This window comes from Adiantum capillus-veneris, chromosome 7, assembly GCF_014529385.1.
Source record: "Adiantum capillus-veneris isolate H3 chromosome 7, ASM1452938v2, whole genome shotgun sequence".
NCBI classification, from domain to species: Eukaryota; Viridiplantae; Streptophyta; class Polypodiopsida; order Polypodiales; family Pteridaceae; genus Adiantum; species Adiantum capillus-veneris.
In genome coordinates, this window is record NC_140937.1 from 61,209,276 (window position 1) to 61,235,908 (window position 26,633).

The 26,633-nt window shown below is 39.3% G+C and overlaps 1 pseudogene; it reads right to left on the reverse strand.

Annotated features, from left to right (window-relative positions):
• Positions 1-456: 456 nt before the first annotated feature.
• LOC147453948 (uncharacterized) lies at positions 457-2,063 on the reverse strand (annotated as a pseudogene).
• Positions 2,064-26,633: the final 24,570 nt, after the last annotated feature.

A 26,633-nucleotide genomic window follows, 5' to 3' on the forward strand; every position in this document is an offset into this window, starting at 1 on the left:
CTCTACCCAAGTTTAGGGGGTATCATTTCTTCCGAGGTTTAGTTTTGATGTGATGCATGCAGCTATGATTGCATTGATTTTTGTGCATGGACTTAGAAACCGTGGATCCCCTCACCACTCGTCATTAAATGTTGCATGTTAGTCTTGAGGGGGGACTAGGCCCCCCATCATCCGCACACACTGATGATGGGGGGCTCTAGTCCCCCCCTTTTTTTCCATATAAGCTGAACACACACACACACACACACACACACACACACACACACACACACACACACACATGCACACACACACACACACACAGAGATTTTTTTCTTTGGTCCATGCCATTGTACGCTTGTGTGATGTTGTTCAAGCTCACAATAGATAGAGATGAGCATGTTGGGCCCTCTTATCTACATGCACAAGGGCGCCATTGCTGATGTTCTATCTTGCCTATGCCACCAAGAAACAAAGTTAGCAATTTGATGAGGGGCAAATGATACGATCAATGTGCACTGCCATGGGTCTTCTTGAATCAGGATCCCTTGGTGGTTGAAAATCAAAGATCACTGACCTTGTTTCATAAACTCTTATCATCATGTTGCTCCTTGTCCTTGAACATAGCTCCCCTAGAGAACACTTTTCTGCTAGCGTTGGCTCAAACCCTTTGTGGAGTACAAATCAATTTGATGTTTGGCCATATAGTGTGCAGTGCCCAATAGCCATTTCCACCTATTGTCTTCGGTTAACATCACAGTTGATATGCAAAAATCATTTACTTGTTTCAGCTCAATCATGTGTTGGTGTTTTTTCTCCATAGTGGCCAAGCTACCAAGAAAGAAATCGAAATTCATAGTATTTTGAGCCCTCTATAGATTGAAATTTTGTTGGGTATCTCACATATTTTGAGGCCAATGGTTGACAAGTTCATTGTGCTCTGTTTTAGTTGAAAATACAAAATGATTAGCCTGGTGCCATGCCAATGCATCAACTCCATAGCTATTGTTAGAATTAAACCTGGAAGAGATATAAAAATCTTGTTTTCAAGCACCCTAATCACCTTGACCATCAAGTGTAGGACTATTCACCTTGTGTACCCAGGAATAGTGCAAACCACAAGCATGTTTACCCTAATAATCATAGATTCCTACTTGTAGTGAAGATGGCACTGAATCCATTTGATATGTTGCAGCCAAACCATTTAAGACTGGGGTACTCACAGTAGTAGACAAGGATATTCCATGGTGTTCAAGACTGTAGGGGCAACTATTTAGCACATAAAAATTTGATGCAGATCTTGATGGGAATGATGACCATTCCCATCATCCCCCTCATTTTGCAAATACCAACTCTGGTGATGTTGATGTTGGTGGTGACGGTGATGTTGCTACTGATGCTGTTGCTGGTGATGATGATATTATTGTTGTCAAAGTTGATACTGATGTGGATGTTGATGATGATGATGATGATGATGTGATTATTGCAACGGAGGAAGCAAAGGTATATGTTATTGACTTGGGTGTTGGTAATCTCCTTGAGGTAAAGCAGCATCATGCACACATGAAACGTCATGCCAATTGTTTGAAGGCCCTACCAAACGTTTTCTATACTCTGTGTGATGTTTAGGTAGGAGGACAAGCTTTGATTATGAATCAATGTGCAAGCCAAGCAAGTTCTCTCCATACTGAGAACGTGATCCATCTGCATTGTAATACTTGGAGAATCCATAGCCTGAGAGAACTATGAGTCATGAGAGGATGCTCGTAATGATAATAAAAGGAAAAGGAGTTCCCCAAAGTTTCTTGATTTACATCCCCTTCAAGCCCAAGGGGTGACTTTACTAAGACTTTCATTTAGGTTCTAAGAAGATATATCTAATAAACTCAAAGGTTTGTGATAAGATGGATGCTCAAAATCCACAAGAGATGGTGGCGATGAAGATGGTGCTAAGAATTATGCACACAAGATTACATGAGTCCTTTCTCATGCTTCACTACATAAATTGGACAAAAAGATCCTGTCTTAGATTCAATAAAACCCTCCTCTTTTTTTCACCTTTACATCTCAATTAAACCTTCCATTACATGATCACACAAGCAGATATCACAATAAAAACACATGTTAGGACGCTCAGCCAAAGGAAGGATACGGTTGGCTAAAATTACACTAAACTCCGTGGTATGTGGTGAAAAGTTAAATATCCTCTTGGGGGTTGGCCAAAATGGCGATACAAAAATATCTTACGCTATGGTAGAAACTACGCTAACAAATATAACCGCTCGAGAAATCCACGCTTTGTTAAATGTTCCACATAATAATACTGTGGACCTAAGCCCAGGGCTTCCTTTACCATCTCCAGAAAAATATTATTCCTGAAGTGTTCTCGACCCCATAGGGTCACCCGCGTCAATCTATTTTGATATGTCCACCATTTTGTCTATGCAGCTCATGTTCCTAATAGAGGGAATAGAAGATGCTCATAATGGAGTATGGTATTTCTCCTGATGGACTCACCTAACTACTGCAGATGGGCTAGCGTTATTGCTAATACCTGATCTTGAATATAAGCCATAGCTGATAAAGTGTAAGGCACTGCTTAAGACAAGTTATTAAAGAAACTTGTTAATTGTCGGCTGTTAAAAATTGCTCAAGCCTGTTACAAGTGCACTCTGAAGTATAAATAACCAATCTTATATAGACCCAGATTGCAACCTCTACCTAGTGACTATCCATACAAAAAACCAACTCTTCTTGCCAACTCTTATTGGGTCCCGGAACACATTAACTCACCTTTCTTTTTCTCGACATATGTGTTTTCTAGAAACTTACCAAACTAGGCCATCCTACCTAAAATGGTCTCTTTTGAAATATAGGTACTATGAGTATTTTTTCATCTGCAGAGTTGGAGAGTATACCTCATTAGAATTTTTTATGCCACACATTGACTTAGCAAATTTTTTCTGATATTTTCAAAGTGGCTACTACTACCAACTTATTGGATCTTATTAAATCACTACAGGAAGTAAAATGTGGGGGATTGTTGGTAGTCTCTTTTTAGAAATTACTTAAGCTTGGTTTTTTTTTTTTTGTTGCTTTCAAAATCCCTAAAAAATGACCTTACCTTATGGACACCTATTTAGCATTTTTTTACTTTTAAACTTCTGCAATTCTAGTGATAGCCGTTTTTCGGCTTTCCATAATTGTCATAGTAAGCTACCTCACCCTATCAAATCACTCAAACACTATGGCTATCCCTATCATTTCACTATATAGGCGTGTGTGAGTTAGGGAACTTTTTCCATATTTTCTTAAAAAACCCTCAATTAGCTAGTCACTGGGCTAGTTGAGCCAAAAAAATAAAAATAATAATTAAAAAAAGGTATATTATGGCCTCTTTGTGTGTAGATATTTCATTCTATATAGGGCCTAATATAAGAATTTTTCATAATTATTTTGGTATTTATTTAAATATTTATACTTAGGTGTGTGTTATTTATGCTATGTACATTGACTCACCATTACCATATTTTTTCTTACCATTTTTCATACTCTTTATTCCATATAAAAATAATTTCATGCAAGCTTCTCTTATTTTTGGTGTAACTCCATCCCAATAAAAATCCAAAAGAACTAGTTCTATTTATGTGTATATTTTTTCACTATTGTGATTTTCTCCTTCCTACATCTATTCTCTATTACTCTCATAAATTAGACCACCAAAAATATTCATCTTTTTATGGTAGACTTATAATGAGAGAGATTTATTTTGACCCCTTTATATTTTTTCCACCTATATTATTTATATTTGACATGTACATATTTTTTTTAGACCCCTCAATATTTGATTTTCTTAGTTGTACTATTCACTTATATCATGATCTCAACAATATCTTCAATTATAAACCTACCAAATAAGGTCAAGGGGTATGTGGAATGCATGCATGCACCATGGGGGGCTCACTCTTGGAGGTATTCAAAAGAATCATCCAAAGAAGAACCTCACAAGGATTTTGTGCAGTGGAAAAAAACAATCGGTTTTGCTGGATTTTTAAAGATCCCATGCTCCCCGAATTTGAAAAGGTGTTACAAACAAAAGTTGTAGCTCGTGAGTTGAAATTTTACCTCAAATTTTTTCATATTTTTTTGAGCTACAAGATGTGAGCTATGATTTTATTGGTGGACCCCAATTTGCCCATGCTATGCAGCCACACTCCCTCTTCCACTTTATCATTTTCCTCTTTCACACACACTTCTCCACTCATCATCCCCACCTCTCTCACCACTCCTCTCTGCACCCTACTCACCTTCTTCTCAACCTTGAAGAATAAGAGAAACCATGGTGAACTCGTGTCTCCTACACACACTTCCATTCCAAAATTGACCACCTAGTCTCATTTTTCTCTTTCATATTACCTATATTTATCAAAAAAACCACAAAATTTAGCCTCTTCTCTTGAAAGATAGCATCATGGTGATTGATTTCTCATGTTCACTTACTTTGGCTCCCAAGGAAGGTCAAGAGTGGAGAAAAAACGTACCGTCAAAGCTAGTGGACCGTCAACAAGCGTCAAAATTGACCCTACTCAAGACACTTGGAGCATCAACATTGTAAGAAATCCATATTTTCTTACCTTAAGAGTTTTTTCTTCCTTATTTGTATCCTACATGGATACTCCCATTGTAAATATCCAATTCCATTTGTAAATCAATAAAATACTAACTCTACTAATTTACTAACACTTACCTACTATGAAAAGTCCTATCACCTCCAATTCTCTCCTCTCTCTCTTCTTCATCTATCCCCACCAACTTCTTGATAATTCCAAGTAAAAGATATTAGATAAGTGCTGAAAATCTAACCCAACCATGGTTAGAGGAGTAACCCTAGCCCTCAAAATTGCTATAAAAGGAGGGTGTAGCTAGCACAAAAACGGGGAGCCATAAGCAAGAGCACTATGCTATAGCTTGAGAAGCCAAGCTCAACCTCTCTAGAAGGAGCTTTTGAGTGGAAGCTCATTGTCTTATGCATATTCATGTGTTGTATTAGGGGTGATTAGCAAGGGAACTCTATGCCATTGTAAGAGAGAGTGATCATTCAATTGAGAGTAGGAAATCTATCATTTCTCCTAATAGTGTAAGCCCAACATTTGCTGAATCAAGGAGGGTGGATTTGGACTAAGCTTGGATACTTTGTCTCTCTTCCAACGTGAAGTAATGGACAACAATGATGTGTAAGTGTCTTGGTGATTTTTTTAGTTCCTGATAGTTTGTGTCTGGGTGTTGTCATCAATTTAGCCATAAATTCCACATACTGTAAGAGGGCGACAGGGTGGAGAGGACTCCCCTGGCCTTAAGACAGTGATTGGGGTGGCTTTTCTTGTGATGTATTGTGGTGAAATTTACTCAAGCTATGTTGAACAAATACTAATCTCACTTTGATCGGTCATGACAGATTTGTAAGAAGGTATTAATGCAACAAGCACCCCCTCCCTCTTCTCTCTCTTTCTTACATATATAATTGTGTTTGCTTGATCATTGCCGATACATTTCAAAGCAGCCCGAGCACTCTCTCTCTCTCTCTCTCTCTCTCTCTCTCTCTCTCTCTCTCTCTCTCTCTCTCTCTCTCTCTCTCTCTCTCTCTCTCTCTCTCTCTCTCTCTCTCTCTCTCTCTCTCGCTCGCTCTCTCTCTCTTTACGCGTCCTAGTTCGCATCCAAAACTAGGTGGTGCCCCAAATTTTTGTAGGGTTAGGTTGCGGGTTTGTGTGTGTGTTTGTTGTTTTTTCCAACCCCAACCCAATTGAGCAGCACGGGAGCCTAGAAGAGTGCTTAGAGGCCACTCTTCTTGTTGCCCGCCTCGGACCGCCTCACTAGTAGTACTTCTTCTCTATTGCACACACCCCTCTAGAAGTGAATGGAGTGTTATCATATGTGACGCTACTGCGCTCACTTTTCGTCTAACTCTATGTGCTATCGGATCTTGTGCAAATGCAATCCCTGGAGACATGGGCTGTATGAAGCGACCTTGATTGCGGGTATTGCTGGCAAAGGTCGGGTCCCATCCGCTACCGCTATGCTTCGACCTCTATAAAACCCTCACAGATATGGAACAAGGGAGTTGTATACTCACTTAGAATGAGTGTGTTGTATTTTCAACCTATGCGTTCAAAACGTCTAAATTATTAATACTACATCATGCCTAAAGGAAAGGACAAATATGTGGAGGAATTGTCATCTACTCCAAGTCTACAGGGTTTTTTAGTTCTTTATGTATGATCTTGTGGTGTTCTTCTCCTATCTAGCACTTTAGATTGGGTTGGGCTGGTTTGGTTGAGATATAGTAATAAACTGATTTTTTGAATATTCTGGGTATTTTTTACTCCGGCTTGTGGACTGTTTAGTGATGGAATATATGCTTTGATCTGGCCTGGTTTTATGTTGAAAAACTCTAAAAAACATTAGGTATCTCACTGGTGTATTATTACTTGGTACTAAGGTACTACCAAATTTTGAAAACAATCGTTGAAGATAAATAAACTCACATTCCCTAATGATGACTAGTTCTCAGTTTGAGCTTGATTATGGTTGCTGACTGCTATCACGTACCCAAATGCTATCTGGTTTTTTTACTGCACTAGCCTGATCATGTGCTCACCATTTACACCTTGAAAATTTTACCGACATGTTGTAGCATTGGTGTATCTTGCCTGTCGATTTTTTGGTTTAGTGCCCTGCGGTAAAATGATCTATGCTTTGCTCTATTAAACTTGGCCTTACATACTCTCATTTCATATCATATCAGGTAGAAGTGGATTTTTTGCATTACAAATTTACCCTCATGATGTTGGTTACAAAGGCTCTAAAAACTTGAATTCTCTAGCTTGGGATGGTATTATGGTTACTCTCTCGCGCATGAGAGAGTGACTTTGGAAAATGCTTCGGTTGATCTCTGCCCTTTTTTTACTATATCTCTGGCTATTACTGTTTTGCCCTTTTACTTCGCTTGATGCTTTGACTTGCCTAGCTAGTCTGTTTGTGTCTCAAAGAATGGAACTTTGGCCCGCACTATAAAAACATACTTTCTGATTCGTTCGCAGTTTTGGTTTCCATACTGAGAAGAACAAATCTGCAGTTTTTGTTTAATATTGGGTAAACAACTGATGGAATTGATTTTGATAAGTACTCTGTTAGCAGGGATAAAAATAGGAATTTGTTACTGGCTTTGTGGAGTATTATGTCGGCCATGACATAGGAAGAGAATTAAATGTTAATAATGATGGCATTTAAAAGGATTAAATTGGTTCTTTACTTAAGTAGAGGTATAGTTCAAAAAAATCCAAACATATGATTCGGACTCCTCTAATCGTTCTGCTGGTCTTGTACCTTACTGTGTCGTTCAGATGAGTGTTGGTTTGTCTTTTGCTAATATACTACAGAGTCCTTTTGGGCTTTGTAAATGAAATAAAATCGGGGCTCTAACTTCGCTCATACGTAACGAGGCTGTCCTTCATCTCTTTAGGAGGTGTTTTAGCCATTGAAAAACTGATGTCTAGTGTAGGTTTTATGTCTCCAGCTAACTTGTGCTTGCTCCTACGAGGTAAAAATCTCCTCGATCTAGTTAAAGAATGAGTTAGAAATTTCTAAATATAGTTTTTTGTGATAATCTCTTTAAATCTCTTTAAACTAAGGTTAGGCAACAAAAATTTTATAAAATAAATCTGGAGCTGACTTGATATATAGTAGCGTTTTGGGAATCTCACTCTTCGGGATAGATTTGCTAAAAACCAAGGACTCTTATTCTATTTTCAAAAAAAACAAAATACATGTAGAGAACTGTTTGTTTTCTCATTGTGACATGGATAACAATTAGGGTGCCTAGCATCACCTACGTACAGGCACGTGCTAACAAATTGTTTTCTTCTGGCTATGGGTGCAGGTGAAGACTACCTTGTTTGATAAAAACATTCTCTTCTAGGTGGTTGATGACAGGAGGCTTATCTTTTACCTTGACGCAGCATCTCTCTAGACTTAGGGATTGCTTTCTCTCTTGTTATACTTTGTTTTCTTCACTACCTTGTACAAAATTTATTCTCAACAGCAAATAAATTATTGTACAAATCCATTGTATGTATCTAGAATTATTGGTATGTGAACAGGTAGTGTTTGTTTGCGCGTATGTATCTATTTAGAACTGCTACACACACAATAAACAAAAAAGAGAGATAGAATCGTCTTTCTCTCTCAGACCTTAGTTCTAGTACTTAGCACATGTTACAGTATAATTTATTATTCTAATAGGCAAGGGTGCAATCACACAGTGGCAGTGGTCCCATTTTGACCTGACTGGTGAAAGGTTGCTAGCACTACCATTTTATTCTAGCTATTCTTGTTCTCTCTTTCTAACATCCTCTTTTCCTTGTCATTTGACTATTTTATAAATTTATGTCCACCAGGTTACTCAAAAACTCACAGCAAGAATGAAGAAGAGCTCTGATTTTGGAGAAATTACGACTTGCTAGAGAAATAGAAAATGTCTTTCCTAATATCTCACTTAGGATTAGGCCTTATCTTCATAGGGCTGTAAAAATCAAATAGAAGTTACACTCTGTATATACTCTACGTGACTACTCTGCTCATCCAAGATGTGTTATTCTAACTTTTTTTTTTGAAATCTTTGCAGATTATCTCTCTTTCCGAAGGTCTTACTCTTCCTTTGGAAGCCCTTTCCTTTGCTTCTCTACTTGTGTTGAGATGTATCCAAGATAGCGATGCTTCTGCTTTAATTTTTGATGCCTGAAAAGATTTTAGTTTTTAACTTGTCCAAATTATTTCCTTTTGACCAATGGGTGAAAGTTCTCACTCTCCTTGTTAAGAAAAAAATTGAGGGCATCAACCTACTTCTAAAATTTACCTCTAATTTGCTGGTCTTTCCAAAGCCCATATACAGGACTTAGCTTCCTTCTCATCTAAAGGTTCGGAACTATCCAATCTTCTCAGAAATTTTTGCAGGCTAAGTCCCATCTTTGTTATTGCTCCCTCTACTACAATAGTCCCTCCTCCTAACAACCTCTTTTGTAGAGATGATGTGGCATTGGAAGCTGTGAAAGAATTTCAAAAGGACCTTTGTTCTCTCAATGAGGCTTCCCTTTTGGATATGGTGCCAAAAGTCTCTAGGGCCTTTCCTTTTTTACCATCACAACAGATTGAAGTAGAATCCTTGGGTGTAGAGCACACACTTTGGTTGTTCCAAAATAAGGGGTTTCTTGCTCCCATTTCTATGGAAACTTGGGTCTTCCTTGCCAACTTGCCACCTGGCACTATTGAAGAATGCATACAGCTTCTGGATAAAGGAGAACTGATTAAAGCTCCTTTCAATATGAATTTCCTTAATGACAAAAAATGTGGATCTAATACAGGTTTATATGCAAGAATCAAAGGTGTGATGGCCTTTGTATACAAAAATCGTGTGGAATGTGTTTAGACCTTACCTTAAGTGTGCATGCAGATTTTTAGATCCTAAAGCTGCTTGTGAGTCGAGCATCATTTGGTTTGACATGCTATTTGCTATGCCCTCAACAATCTTCAAAATATCTTTCCTGACAAAGCAAAAGAATTTCATCTTCCCCTCTTCTGTTTGTGGTTTGGTGGTCCAGCTAGGGATTTGGTCTTAGCTCAAATCACCTTCATACATTACAGATCGATTATGTACGACACCCTTCAAGAGCTGGGTTTTGAAGGTTGTGGCACACTGTTAACCACTTATGGAAGTTATAAAGGAGTCAAAGGGATGGTTGGACAGATCAAGTCTAATATTGATGATGGGGATACTTAAGTATCCAAACGCCCCAACACTCTTGTCTTCCCGTCAGCTTCTTACACCTCCTTCTTGACTCCATCCTCTAGTGATTATGTGTTTGGAAGAGGGAGGGCTAGAAGTTATACTAGAGGCCACGGAAAAAACCTACCAATACAAAATCTTTTGGATATGTGATGTGAAGGTACGAAGGATTTCCTATGGGACAGACTTCACCTACCGCCGAAGGAAGAAGCATGTAATAGAATTTTTACACACTACTTGTTTACTAGCAAGATTTTGAAATTTTTACTCCCCAATTGATTTTTACTAAATGCTTTAGACATGTTTTTGAACCAAATCTGTTGCTAAAAGATGTGATGTTTGGATGGAAGTACTTGCCGTCGATAAAAATCTTATTTATGTGAATGATTTCCTCCACAATGAAGAAGTCCCTATCTGTGTCTGTCACTTGTATCCTAAGTTCTGTAAGTCTTTTACTAACTTAGTCTTACATGTTTGTACTTCTAATTTAAAAATCATATCTAATAGACTTGTGAGGAGCCTCTTGAGTAAAGGCATGAATCATATTCCTCCTTTTCCACTAAATCCTCAGCTTGTCTATGTAGCTCTACTTGAATGCCTGGCCGACTTGGCCTTAAAACTCCAACCGGAGGTTGATGTTCACTTTCTACTTACCTCTACACTTAAAGATATTTTTTGGAAAAAGATCAGTCTTATGTTGCATGAGTGGCTAAGTATTGAGACTATCTGGCTAACTCCCAGTATTAAGACTTCCATCTCTAATATTAAGGAAAAGTGGTTTATTATGGCCTAGATAAAGCCCCGGGGCATTCACTTATCAAAATCTTCCTATATCACGTGCGTTCAAGAGGTTATTAATAATACCTCAGTATACATACTATATTTACACTAAGTGCCTATTTAAAAACCCCCCACCCCCCTCTAATGTATACATAAAAGGATACATTTTGATCTTTTAATAATCCTCTTCGGTTAACTCACGTGATAGCATACACATTCTAAAATGTGACCGCCCCGAGGATAAAGCATCTAACACTGCTTCATTTATCTGTAAAAAACTAGCTTTTGATGTTGCCTTATCTAGACTCAATGGTGTTGACTTTCTTAAACTTGATACCTCTCCTCTTAGAACTTCTACACTTCTTAATGATGAAGTATCAAAATTTGGCTATTGTCCTATCTCGTTGAAAATATTTGTACTCTTTCCAACTTATAAAACTCTTTAACATGAATTTAGATGGATATCTGATGCATCAAATAGCGTGTTTTCCTGTATTACTAGTGACATCACCTTTTGCTTAAACTTTATTCTACTAGAAATAGAAGCTATTTGCACCATCAAGCGTAAGGATCTAAGACAATTTGAAATTTAGACTGCTGACCTTTTTGGATTGTAAAGAATGCAGTGGAGGTTTCTATTAACGTCCCAGAAAACATTTTTTCTATCTGTGCGGCAGACATAACACAATGTTACAAGAATATTCCTCTATTAGGATCTATTGGTCTGTTTAATACCTTATCTAATCTTATAAATCTAGCTTTTTTCCACAGATCGACACTTGGATTTACATGTATCTCAACAAAAAAGAATACAAGTTAGGTTAAAAAATCTAAAATGTCTACACCTGTCGTCTTTAGAGAAGATGATCTTTATAGATATATCTTTTGGCTCCTTAATAAATGTTGTCTCCAAATAGGGATTATTTGCTACAAACAAATTTTAGGGATCCCAATGGGATTTTCTTGCTCTCCTGTTATGTGTAATCTTTATCTTTGTCACTTCCAATGGCTCTTGAAAACGTTAAGTGAACACGCTAGGGCTTTGTTGCTCACACACTTTGTTCATACGTTAGTTTATGGATGACCTGAGTAGCCTTAACAATCCCATGTTTGAAGAAACACTTAGAGATATATATCCTCCCTGTCTTAATATTGAACCTACTTTCTCCGATAGAATAATGAGGCTTGACAAATGGGTCATTTCTAGGACTCACTTCTTGAATATCAAGATTACTCTAATTCCCCCATTCTTGGGAAGTTTTAATACTCATTTCTTCTGGAAAATATATAATCTCAAGCTCGTATCTTCTAAATTTACAAAAAGAAAAAGAAATAGGCCCTTTCAAAACTCTTTACACACCTGTCGAGGAATGCTATTTCTAATAATGTATGCCTCGTCAAACTATTTTTTAGCGTTTGAAGAAATCAATACTTTTATTACCAAGTTTATTAATAATGGGTTTCTTAGAAAAGACCTAGTTGCATGTATCTACAATTCCTTAAAAGTGCATATCTGGTCTGGCCTTAAGTTTGACCTACAAAATTTAATTAGTCTCATTAAACCAGAATGAGTTACACTTGGGAAATTAATTTCTCACTTCGGGAAGGAAACCCCCTTTTTTCTTAAAAAGAAAAAAATAAAAATATTTTCTCTTTTTGAGGTAGTAGGCCCATATTCTATGGGTTTACTACCTCTTAGAATATGGTGCCTGGGAATGGGTGGGCACACACACACACACACACACACACACACACAAACAAACAAGATTACATGAGTCATTTCTCATGCTTCACTACATAAATTGGACAAAAAGATCCTGGCTTAGATTCAATAAAACCCTCCTCTTTTTCTCACCTTTACACATCAATTGAACCTTCCATTACATGATCACAAAAGCAGTTTTCACAATAAAAAACACGTGTTAGGACGCTCAGCCAAAGGTAGGATACGATCGGCTAAAATTACACTAAACTCCTTGGTCTGTGGTGAGAAGTTAAAATATCCTCTTGGGGGTTGGCCAAAATGGCGATACAAAAATGTTTTATGATGTGGTAGAAAGTGCACTAGCAAATATAACCGCTTGGAAAATCCACACTTCGTTAAATGTTCCACATAATAATACTGTGGACCTAAGCCCAGGGCTTCCTTTACCATCACAAGATGGATATTATTCATGAAGTGTTCTTGACCCCAAAGGGCCACCCGTGTCACTCTATTTTTATATGTCCACCATTTCGTCTGCACAACTGATGTCCTTAATAGAGGGAATAGAAGACACTCATAACAGAGTATGGTACTTCTCTTGATGGACTCACCTGACTACTGCAGATGGGCTAGCGTTATTGCTAATACCTGATCTTGAATATAAGCCATAGTTGATGAAGTGTAAGACACTGCTTAAGACAAGTTATTAAAGAAACTTGTTAATTGTCGGGCTGTTAAAAATTGCTCAAGCATGTCACAACTGCACTTTAAAGTATAAAACACCAGTCTTATATAGACCCAGATTGCAACCTCTTCCCAGTGACTATCGGTACAAAAAACCAACTCTTCTTGCTAACTCTTATTGGGTCTGGGAACACATTAACTCACCTTTGTCTTTCTCGACATATGTTTCTCCTAGAAACTTACCAAACTAGGACATCCTACCTAAAATGGTCTCTTTTGAAATATCGGTACTATGAGTATTTTTTCATCTGCAATTATCCAGAGTTGGAGAGTATACCTCATTAGAATTATTTATGCCATGCATTGACTTAGCAAGTTTTGTGTGATATTTTCAAAATGGCTACTGCTACCTTTTTACTGTATCTTATTAAATCACAATGGGAAGTAAAATTTGGGGGATTCTTGGTAGTCTCATTTTAGAAATTACTAAAGCTTGGGTTTTTTTTGCTGCTTTAAAAAACCCTAAAAAATGACTTTACCTTATGGACACCTGTTTAGCGTTTTTTCACTTCTAAAATTTTGCAATTATATTAGTATTTCTGCTCTATTGCACGCTACCCTCTACAAGTTGATGGAGTGTTATCAGATCTGAGGCTACTACACTCACGTTTCGTCTAACTCTATGCGCTACCGGATCTTGTGCGAATGCAATCCCTGGAGACATAGGCTATATGAAGCGACCTCGATTGCGGGTATTGTTGGCAAAGTTCGGGTCCCCTCCGCTACGGCTATGCTTTGACCTCTATAAAACCCTCACAGCTATGGAACAAGTGAGTTCTATACTCACTTAGCATCAGTGTGCTATATTTTCAAAACGTCTAAATTATTAAGACTACATCATGCCTAAAGGAAAGGAGAAATTTGTGGAGGAATTGTCATCTATTCGGAGTCTACAGGTTTTTTTAATTCTTTATGTCTGATCTTGTGGTGTTCTTCTCCTATCTAGCACTTTAGATTGGGCTGTGCTGGTTTGGTTGAGATATAGTGATAAACTGGTTTATTAAATATTCTGTGTATTTTGTACTCCGGCTTGTGGATTGTTTAGTGATGGAATATATGCTTTGATTCTGGGCTGGTTTTATGCTAAAAAACTCAAAAAAACATTAGGTATCTCACTGGTGTATTATTACTTGGTACTGAGGTACTACCAAATTTTGAAAACAATCGTTGAAGATAAATAAACTCACATTCCCTAATGATGACTAGTTCTCAGTTTGAGCTTGATTATGGTTGCCGACTGCTATCATGTACCCAAATGCTATCTAGTTTTGTTACTGCACTAGCCTGATCAAGTGCTCACCATTTACACCTTGAAAATTTTACCGACATGTTGTAGCATTGGTGTATCTTGCCTGTCGATTTTTTGGTTTAGTGCCCTGCGGTAAAATGATCTATGCTTTGCTCTATTAACTTGGCCTTTCATACTCTCATTTCATATCATATCAGGTAGAAGTTGATTTTTTGAATTACAAATTTACCCGCATGATGCTGGTTACAAAGAATGTGAACACTTGAATTCTCTAGCTTGGCTTTAGACATTTAACATGGGTTTATGGTATTATGGTTACTCTCTGGCGCGTGAGAGGGTGACTTTGGAAAATGCTTCGGTTGATCGCTGCCCTTTTTTTACTGTATCTCTGGCTATTACTGTTTTGGCCTTTTACTTCGCTTGATGCTTTGACTTGCCTAGCTGGTCTGGTTGTGTTTGAGAAAATGGAACTTTGGCATGCACTATAAAAACACTAATTAGTTCGCTGTTTTGGTTTCCATACTGAGAATAACAAATTAATCTGCAGTTTTTGTTTAATATTGGGTAAACAACTGATGGAATTGATTTTGATAAGTACTCTGTTAGCAGGGATAAAAATAGGAATTTGTTACTGGCTTTGTGGAAAATTATGTCGGCCATGACATAGGAAGAGGATCAGCTATTAATAATGATGGCATTTGAAAGGATTAAATTGGTTCTTAACTTAAGTAGTGGTATAGTTTTAAAAAATCCAAACATATGATTCGGACTCCTCTAATCGGTCTGTTGCTCCTGTAACTTATTGTGTCGTTCAGATGAGTGTTGTTTTCGCTTTTTCTAATATACTACAAAGGCCTTTTAGGCTCTATAGATGAAATAAAATCAGGCTCTAACTTCGTTCATACGTAACCAAGATGTCCTTTATCTCTTCAGGAGGTGTTTTAGCCGTTGAAAAATTGATGGCTAGTGTAGGTTGTATGTCTTGAGCTAACTTGTGCTTGCTCCTACGGGGTAAAAATCACCCCCATCTGGTAAAAGAATGAGTTAGAAATTTCTAAATATAGTTTTTTGTGATAATCTCTTTAAAGCTCTTTAAATTAAGGTTAGGCAATGGAAAATTGTATAAAATAAATCTGGAACTGACTTGATATATAGTAGCTTTTTGGGAATCTCACTCTTCGGGATAGATTTGCTAAAAACCAAGGACTCTTATTCTGTTTTCAAAAAAACAAAATACATGTAGCGAGCTGCTTGTTTTTTCATTGTGACATGGATAAAAACTGGGGTGCCCAGCATCACCTGCGTACAGTCACATGCTAACGAATTGTTTTCTTATGGCTATGGGTGTAGGTGAGGGCTACCTTCTTTGATAAAAACATTATGTTCTAGGTGGTTGATGAGAGGAGGCTTATCTTTTACCTTGAGGCAACATCTCTCTACACTTAGGGATTGCTTTCTCCCTTGTTATACTTTGTTTTCTTCACTACCTTGTATAAAATTTATTCTCAACAGCAAATAAATTATTGTACAAATCCATTGTATTTACCTAGAACTATTGGTATGTGAACAGGTAGTGTTTGTTTGCACGTATGTATCTATTTACAACTGCTACACACTCAATAAACGCAAAAGAAAGATAGAATTGTCTTTCTCTTTCAGACCTTAGTTCTAGTACTTAGCACCTCTTGCAGTAGGCAAGGGTGCTATCACACAGTTGTAGTGGTCACCTTTTGACCTGACTGGTGAAAGGTTGCTAGCACTACCATTTTATTCGAACTATTCTCGTTCTCTCTTTCTAACGTCCTCTTTTCCTTGTCGTTTCACTATTTTATAAATTTTTGTCCACCAGGTTACTCAAAAACTCACAGCAAGAATGAAGATCTGCTCTAACCTAGTTTAAAGAGCTCTGATTTTGGAGAAATTACGACTTTCTAGAGAAAAAAAAATGTCTTTCTTAATATCTCACTTAGGGTTAGGACCTATCTTCATAGGGCTATAAAACTCAAATAGAAGTTACACTCTGTATATGCTCTACGTGACTACTTTGCTCATCCAACCTTTGTTATTATAACTTTTTTTTTTTGAAATCTTTGTAGATTATCTCTCTTTCCGCAGGTCTTACTCTTTCTTTGGAAACCCTTTCCTTTGCTTCTCTACTTTTGTTGAGATGTATCCAAGATAGTGATGCGCCTGCTTTAATTTTTGATGCCTCAAAAGATTCTAGTATGTCACTTGTCCAACTTATTTCCTTTGACCAATGGGTGAAAGTTCTCGCTCTCCTTGTTAAAAATAAAAGTGAGGGCCTCAATCTATTGCTAAAATTTACCTCTAATCTGGCTGGTCTTTCCAAAGCCCATATATAGGACTTAGATTCCTTCTCATCTAAAGGCTCGAAACTATCCAATCTTCTCATAATTTTTTGTGGGCTAAGTCCCATCTTTGTTATTGCTCCCTCTACTCCAATAGTCCCTCCTCCTAATAGCCTCTTTTGTAGAGTGTTACCATATACATGTGGTAGTGATGTGTGTGAACACATTAGGACCGCTGGGGCATTTTTTCCCTCTTTAGGAGGTTTTTTCCCCCGTGCATTATATATATGCCCATCACTCTAGGGCTATCTATCTTTCCATTGCACACTAAGTAACACTCTCCCTATTGTGTGCCTTGAGCTTCCTTCGTCTTCTCCAAGTTGTGTGTGTTTCTCTGCAACCCTAATTCCAACAATTGGTATCAGAGAAGGTTGCATCCTCCCGCGCTTAGTCGCCAACTGTCCAGTACACGCCTGCTCACTTTCTCCGATTTCAGTGAGCATTGGCAAGCGTTCGCAGGTCGACAAATATTTTGGGCAAGCTTGTAGAGCTCAGTCTACTCAAAATTTTGGTTCGCAACTCATTTCGGCCTCCGTTTCCACTACAGGCAGTACTGCACAGGCTATTTCGTTATTTTGTGCAAAATTTCTATCAGTGTTGTTTTCTGCATAACAGGTGCCTTATAGTCTTCTATGGTTTGTGCTATATAGCATAGGTTGTTCCCGCTCTGTTTCTCCTATTTTCGGGCAGTTTTCACATCAAGTGCTGCATTTACCATGGCTGATAACAACAACACAGATGTGTTCAAGATGTTTGCTGATGAGGACAGGTTGGATGGGGACAACTACCCTATGTGGGCTTATATGATGCAACATGTTCTTGTGTCAAAGGGTGTGTAGAACATTGTGTAGGGCATTGATGTACGTCCTGGTTATGAGGATGTAGGCAATGTTGAGGATGTTGCAGGTCTTGCTGCAAGGATTGCAGCTGTTAGAGTTGTTTTGCCTATGGCAGAACAAGCAGCTCGTTAGGATGTTAAGGATGCGTAGGCTCATGCATTGATTGCGTTGTCCATGAGCGCACCATTGTTCCTCACATCCGTTCAGCAAAATCTGCAAAACAGGCTTGGAATATTCTAGCAGGTCTTTATGCAAGTCGCAATGAGGCTAAAATTGCTTTGCTGCGTAAAGAGCTAGAGTCGAAGATTATGCATGAGGAAGATGATATGGACACTTTCCTTGCTAGTGTCAAGGATATCAATGAGCAACTTATTTCTCCAGGTGAAGTTATTTCAGACAGTTCCCTTGTGCAGACTGTTCTTGATGCCTTACCAGATTCTTACCAGACTTTTGCTAGTACTTGGAGACTTATGACCCAAGGAAATCCAGAAGTTGTCAAGTTTGATGCATTATGCACATTGCTGTTGCAAGAGTCACTTTCCAGAAAAAATAGGACTAGACAGCGTGCAGTTGAACAGGCTTTTATTGCTTCTCAAAGAAAGGGTGGTAACAGCAATGTAGCCACTTCTTATGGTTCTGCTGCGAGTGGTAAAAATTATGTTCCTAATGCTTCTGCTGGCAACAATTCGTCTGGAAATTCTGGTGATAAGGGCAAAAAGAATATGTGTTGCCATTATTGTAAAGCCAATGATCACTTGATCAAGTCGTGTCCTAAGTTGAATTCCAAAGAGGCTAAGAAGAAAGAGGGTGGTTCCACTACAAATGCTGGTTCCACTACAAATGCAGCCATTGTTGAGTCTTCTATAAAAGGACACTATGTTGCTAATGTTGATGCAGAATGGACTTTTAGCGCAGAGTGCGATTACAATCCTGATGTCCATGATGCATGCTTGTCAGTTGCTGCAGATTCACATGTGTGGTATTTCGACAGTGGAGCTACAAAGCACATTACCTCACATCGTGAATTTTTTACCTCTCTCGAGTCTGTCCCTCATGGGAATTCAGTCACTTGTGCCAACAACACCTCTTATCCAATTCAAGGAGTTGAAAAGATTGTGCTCACTGCTGCTAATGACAGTTCCTTCACACTTGTTGATGCACTTTATGTACCTGGGATCAAGAAGAATCTCTTGTCTGTATCCGCACTTGCTAGACTTGGACTTGTAGTCAAATTTGTGGATGACAGATGTACAGTTCGTGATCTCAGTTTTGGTGATGAAATTGTTGCATTTGGCCTTTTGTGTCGTGGACTGTATAAGCTCACTTTATATGACAAGTGTGGATAAAATTTTGCAAATGTTGTTGCATATTCAAGGGCTATTTCAGATTTAAAACTTTGGCATGCACGTTTTGGTCATCTGAATTTTGCCAGTTTGCTGCGTTTGCAGAAATATGTTATGGTTGCTTCTTTGCCGCCTCTTGAAGCACCTATCAAACATGTTTGTGAAGGCTGTATTTTGGGTAAGATGCAGCGTTCTAAGTTTCCAAAGGATGGTTGAGTTCGGGCCACATGCAGGTTGCAGCTTGTGCATAGTGATGTTTGTGGGCCTATGCAAACTCCGTCTTTGGGCAATTACCTGTACTTCGTGACTTTCATTGATGATTACTCCAGGCATGCATGGGTATTTCCGCTTAAAGCGAAGTCCGAAGTTTTTATGTGCTTCAAACAATTTCTGGCTATGGCTGAAAATGTCTCGAAATGTACTATGGGCACCCTCCATTCCGATCGAGGGGGGGAGTATATGTCTCATGAATTTAATGCATTTCTGGCTAGTCGTGGGATAAAACACCAATGTACAGTGCCTTATACACGTCAGCAAAATGGTGTTGCTGAGAGGAAAAACAGGTCAGTGACGAAAATGGCACGATGTATGGTCAAAAGTCAAGCTTTGCCGCATTGTTTTTGGCTTGACACTACAAGAGGTTGTGTGCTCTTGTGACGCTGTTAGCGACGGAAATACACTGGGTTTTTATACCCCCCGGCGTCGCTAAAACCGTCGCTACGAGAGCGTCGCTATATGCGTCGCTATCACCGTCGCTATAAGCGTCGCTATATAGCGACGGTCATAGCGACGGTGATAGCGACGGTTACACAGAAGTCTATAGCAACGCTCATAGCGACGCTCCAGAGCCATAAATAGCGACGCCCGAGAGAAAATTTTTTTGGTGACAGGGCATTGAATGCCCTACCACCCATCAACCATATTGTACTTGATTCACTTTTTAAAAAAAGTGCAAGGGTAGATAATAGACCCAAAATAGTCACCCACAAGACGCATTGTTTGCAAAATTGACAAGCGTAAAATTGACAATTGTACACATCATAGGCAAAATGAATTGATTGGCAAATGTAATAATGACAATTGTACAACATCATAGGCATAAAGAATTGATTGGCAAAATGAACTGCGGTGACAAATGTAATAATATACATGGTTCAAAAAGACGTATAAAATCCGTCTCATGATACATAAGCTATGAGAAACCCTAAACTAATGCTATCTAGCTACGGCTAAACTGACGTCGTCTAGTATGACGTCTCATCGCGTCCAAGCGGCGTATCTGTCGGATTCTACAAAAAAAGACAATAAGACAGCTTTCAGTAAGTATAAACATATAACGACATTTATAAAACAATACAAAAAATAGAAAAGAGTAAACCCTAATACTAACCATGCCGCCGCGAGAACTGAGAATGTCCATCAGGGCGTTTAAGCCCTTCCTGCCTGCGTACTCGCGCTCGTACGATGTGGGATCACGTCCTGTCATCGACCACTGTCAAAACATACAAAGATTTCATTATGTTAGAATTAAAAAACTCATAAACCCTAAACTATCGAACATAAAGAGCAATGCGAAAACACTTACAAAATCGGCCTCAAATGATGCCCATCCACCGCTCCCCAAGTGGTGTGAGCTCCCTGCCTCTACTCGCGCTCTGGCTGCATCCTTTTGTTGCTTCCACTTGTCAGGATTCTCGCGCGCTGCTTTCTTCGCATTCTTCCAATCTTCTTTGGCCAGCCAATCTGGCCTGTTCCACCCATGCTTGGTTGCTTTTTGCACTTCGGAACGCTTGTGTTTGTAGTATTCGCGCATTCGAATCTTCATCGGGTCTTCATTGAAGCGCTGATCCCGTGTTGGAATGGGAAACTCATCATGAAGTATGCTGATGACTCTGTTTTTTAAATCACTTGGTACTTCACTCCATTTGTTTAGTATGTAGTGTCTAAACAGCTGAGAGAAAAGACCACGCATGTGCGAGATCACCTTCTTGCCGTCATCATCCATGATGATGCCGCTGCTGAAGTTGACGGAGTAAGGCAAGCCCTCTGGCCGGTGACGCGTGAACCTGGGTGTCCCGGCAGGGGTCTCTAGCGGCATGTCGATGGGGGTACGGACGTCAGGTGTCTCCACCGGCGTCTGGGCCCCGAAGCGAGGAGTGTCGAGTGGGGTGGCTCCTGGCAGAGTAGGTAGAGGTGTGTAGCTGCTAGGAACAGTCAGCCGCGCAAAACCTGGCGTAGATGGCGATGCTGTGGCTGGTGTGGGGGCGGGCAAAGAAGGGGAGGGTAAAGAGCCTCGTCGAACACGAGGCGGTGTGGAGGCATCAGTGGCGGAATCCCCACAACAACCGCCACCACCACCACTCGAGCGCCGGTGTCTAGACGAGTGTGAAGATCGTCTCGTCGACACCGAAGCTTCGGAGCGCGCCGAATGCTCCGAAAGAGAGGGAGATGCGGATGGAGTAGGAACGCGCGATGATGCGCCAGAGCGATGACGCTCCACGTACCACTGTCTCTGCTGCGGTGACAAAGAAGAAAGAAACTCCTCATCATCCATACCTGCATTAAACACACGAATATTTAAACTTAATATTGAATGAATAGAGTAGTCAATGACGCAAAGACCATTAAATGGATGTTGATCTTTGACCAAATGGATTTACGCCATCCATAGCCAGGTCTAAGCGCAAATTTCGAGCTTCCCTGGCAAAATCCGACCATGTTCCATCTATATGTTTCCAGGCTGCGCAATCTGCAAGAATTCGTAGCACACCATCCGAAGATTTATTCTCCTCATACCATGATGCTAGGGCGGCCATGGACTTACATTCGAAGAAATGCTTGATGCGAGGAAGCAGAGGAAAATGTCGCAAAACCTTTTGTGGAATTTTTGTCCCGTGGAGATCTACTCGATATCTTTCGGAATCACATTTCGGACACTTCTCCATGTCTATGTATTCCCCTCTGAAAAGAATGTAGTCATTAGGACAAGCGTGGATAGAATTGTAATCCATCCCCAAGTTTCGCAAAATCTTTCTTGCTTCATCTCGGGAATCTGGCATCACATTGTCAGCTGGTAGTATGTGCTCTTTAAGCAATCTACACAACATAAAAATACGATACAGTCGTGTAAAAATCTATCAGATCATTATACATTTAGAGTTTTATTAAAGTAAACTAATTGTAATAGATCACGTGAAAAGTGCTGTGACGCTAGTGTCACTCCATCCAAACTTTGCCTGCATGTTGAGAAGAACCAGGAGTGCTTTCAATCTAGACATACGTGCTCCATTATACAATGGCGTATCGGCTTCACTTTTCATATCATCATAGATAAGCCTTTCTGAATCCATGATCGTCTCGATCATTTCATCAATCTCGGGCTCAAACATTGCCTCGTTGGGAATGTGCTCTGCATGATCATCCCCCGAGCTGTCAAAGGCTACATCTTGTGGCCTCACATATGCTGCTTGACCAAAGCGCCTGCGAACACGTCTATTGGGTTGCAAGATTGCTGCTTGTTGGCCAGCGTCAGAGTGCGACGAGTTATAATTGGCAACAACTCGATCTATAATAGATGGATCGAACTCGCCAAATTCGCGAACGTGCTGCAAAGAAACACGTCTTGTCCGTCGCACAGCATGCTTGCATTGATTACAAGGACATAAGACCCTCATTGAGAGATAGGTGTTTCGGTTGGACGGTCCCACATCCACGTCACTACTCATAATGAGGATAAAAATCTTATAACCTGGACAACAAATTTAATATTCTATTGGCATTCTTTGTCTTATCTCTCTCTCTCTCTCTCTCTCTCTCTCTCTCTCTCTCTCTCTCTCTCTCTCTCTCTCTCTCTCTCTCTCTCTCTCTCTCTCTCTCTACCTCACATTCTCTAGTCATGTCCAATCCCCGCACACCTCGGTCTAGAGGTGCACGGAGATCAGAACCACCGGGTTATAATCTCGTCTTTATTGGTCAATACAAATATTTGTGGGTACAAGAAATCTACAGACCCACGTCTACATGATACTGCATGTAGTGGACAAAACCCCTTTGCCTCTTCTCTAGCTATAGCACTTCACAGCATCTTAACATCTTTTCACAGTAGATCTTTTCACTGTTCGTCTAACTCTAAACCCTAAACCGTAAGTAATTCTTGCGTGGACTCGATCTAACGTAAATAAGCGTAAATCTAAATAAACATAAATCTAACTAAAAATAAACCTAAATCCAATTTAACGTAAGTCTACATCTAACCTAATCTTTAACGTCTTTTGGGATAGTTTCCTACGACGTTAAAACTCTCTTCTTCTTGTGTGTGTGTGTGTGTGTGTGTGTGTGTGTGTGTGGGGGGGGGGGGGGGGGGGGGGGGGGGGGGGGGTAAACCTAAATAAACCTAAGTCTAATCTAATATAACATAAATCTAAATCTAACGTAAATTATGTTATATTAAAAACAAAGAACTAAACTAACAGGGATTATAAGAACCTTAAAACTGATTTAACACATGATTTTTCACATAACTCGGCAAGAGTTTGCATTCTCATCACTAAAGATGTGAGAGTTAACTTCCGGCGATGACGCTGCCTCATCTCCATCCACATCTGACGACAGCAATTGGCCCTTTGGACCGTTCTTGCTCTTGTTACTAACTTTGAAGTTGTTGTTGAATGACTAGAAGTTGTCTAGATGGTCATTGTCGGTGATGTAGTGACTCTTGCCGCCCTGAAGATCCACCTTCTTCCCTATCTTCTGAAGACATTTCACCACTACTTTTGGATCGACGGAGCCCACCATGAGTGAAGGCATCAATACCCTATATTCCATTGAGGGCTTTCTTCACCCGCTTCATGCAAGCATCGCAGTCTATGGAGACCTAAATCTAATCTAATATAACGTAAATCTAAATCTAGCGTAAATAAACGTAAATCTAACTAAAAATAAACCTAAATCTAATCTAATTTAACTTAAATAAACCTAAATCTAATTTAACGTAATTCTACATCTAACCTAATCTTTAGCGTCTTTTAGGATAGTTTCCTACGACGTTATAACTCTCTTCTTCTTGTGTGTGTGCGCGTGTGTGGATGTGTGTGCCAATAAAAAGAGATAAATGGTATAACCTTTCTATCACCCATGCCAAGTATGATAGATTGGTTATGCCATTTCCCTCTTGAGTAATAGGTCTTGAGTTCAACTCCTCGTCGGCTAGATCTTTAGGTCTTTTAATTTTAATTAGTTTCCTACGACGTTAATTAGTTTCTCTCTCTTTCTCTCTCAATGTGTGTGCGTTTTTTTGTTTATGCATGTTTTCTCTCTCTCTTTTCCTCTCTCAATGTGTGCGTTTTTTGTTTATGCATGTTCTCTCTCTCTCTTTTCCTCTTTCAATGTGTGCGTTTTTTGTTTATGCATGCTCTCTCTCTCTTTTCCTCTCTCAATGTGTGTGTGCATTCTTTGTTTATGTATGTGTGTGTGCGTTTTTGTTTATGTTTGTACTCTCTCTCTCTCAAAAACACTATGTGTGTGTGTGTGTGTGAGAGAGAGAGAGAGAGAGGGAGAGAGAAAGAGGGGAAGGGAACATGAGAGTGAGGAGAGGGAAGGAGCATACCTAGCTCTCCTTCCTCTCCTCGTGTGTGTGTGTGTGTGTGTGTGTGGAGAAGAAAGAGAGAGAGAGAGAGAGAGAGAGAGAGAGAGGGAGAGCGTTACCTGCTCCTTGCTTGACGGCGCCGAAAAACTCAAATCTGAGATCTGAGTTTTTGGGCGCTCTCTGTTATTTTTTTTAGCCCAGCCGGCGTCGCTATGAGCGTCGCAAATTTACTTGTAAATTTGCGACGCTCATAGCGACGCCGGGAGAAAAAAAAATTGAGCGTCGCTGTGTGAGCGTCGCTAATATGAATAGCCTCTTGTAGTGTGAGGCCATCATGTGTGCCACTTATGTACTTAACAGGTGTCCTACAAAAGCGTTGCAGTCTATTACTCCATATGAAGCATGGCATGATAGAAAGCCTTCTATTGAGCACATGCGTGTTTTTGGCTGTTCGGCATATGCTTTGATGCCACAAGTGCAGCGCAGAAAATTGGATGATAAGGCTGTCAAATGTATTTTTGTTGGTTTTAGTGCTGAAAGCAAAGGTTACAGGTTGTATCATCCACCAGCAAAACGTATTCTGGTTTCTTGGGATGTAGTGTTTGTGGAAGATTCTGTTCAACCCTTGCTGTCATGTACTAGAGACAGTAATGTAAGCTCATAGGACATTTATGACACTTTGTTGCCTCTTTTCAGTGGTCGAAATACGAATGTAAGTTCCAATGAGGAAAATGTACAGCCCATGGAGGTTTTTGAAAATGTCCTAGATCAGCCTATTACTGATGTATATGTACATGATGTACTTGATGAGGAAAGGGCTGAAAATGAGCACGCTAGAGGTATGCCAAAATGGCTGGTGCACACTTTGCGTGACAGTAATTAATTGGATGCACCTTTGTCTAGTCATACTCGTTCAGGCTCTCTCCATGCATCTTATGCATCAGATTGTTATGCTTTGGCTGTGTCTAGCTTACATGATGTTGAGGAGCCTCTATCTTTTGATGAAGCACAGAAGCACAGAAAATTGGATGGCTGCCATGCAATCAGAATATGATGCACTTATAGAAAATGACACATGGACTTTATGTGATTTGCCTCCTGGAAAAAAGGCCATTGATACAAAGTAGGTTTACAAGTTGAAACGCAAGCCGGATGGTGAGATTGATCGCTATAATGCTCGACTTGTTGCAAAGCGTTATGCACAGCAAAAAGGCATTGATTATGAAGATACTTTTGCTCCCACTTGTCGTATGACTGCTGTGTGTTTTCTATGTGAATTGGTAGCTCATTTTGGTTGGGATGTAAATCAATCAGACATTGTTATTGCTTTCTTGAATGGTGACATATTTGAGGAAGTTTATGTAACGCAACCTCGCGGTTTTGTCATAAAAGGACGAGAGGACAAAGTGTGCAGATATAAGAAGGCTTTGTATGGGTTGAAGCAATCTCCTCGTGCTTGGTATGAGAAAGTTGACACTCATTTGGTTAAACGAGGATTTCGTAACGATCCAACAGAAAGCACATTGTATGTAAAGCGTGAGGATGATGTACTTCTCATTGTGGTTCTTTATGTCGATGATTTGTTGATCACTGGACCAAATGAGAGACATATTGCTGAATTTAAGGCTGATTTGAATGCTACTTTCAAGATGAAAGATTTGGGACTGTTGCATCATTACTTGGGTATACAGTTTAAGCAGTGTGATGGGTATTGCTTTGTGTCATAAAAGTTACATAGAAACATTGCTATGTAAGTTTGGACTTGAGGATTGCAAACCTATTGCCACTCCCATGGAAACAGGTTTGAAGTTGAATCTATATGATGCTGGTATTTTATATAATCAGAACACGTTGAATACAAGCTCTTAAATTTCATAATTCGTAATATTCATTCTACTCTCAATCTATGTTGAATATGTGAAGTTGTTATCTTGTTTTGAGTTTGAGTATTGTGAATATTTTTGGTATTTTTAAGAAGACTTGGGGGGACTTTTTCTGAGACACTTTGATCAGAAGGGGTTGTAGCCTTCTGATCAAAATGATATATATATTATTATCTATTTAAGGTCTAAAAAATGGGGCTATATAGGAACCTTACATAGAATTACTTCCATAAATCTAAGAGATTTTGTCTTTTTTCACAAACTGATATAAAAACTACACACATCTTATACTTTACTAAAACTGGATTACATATACACTC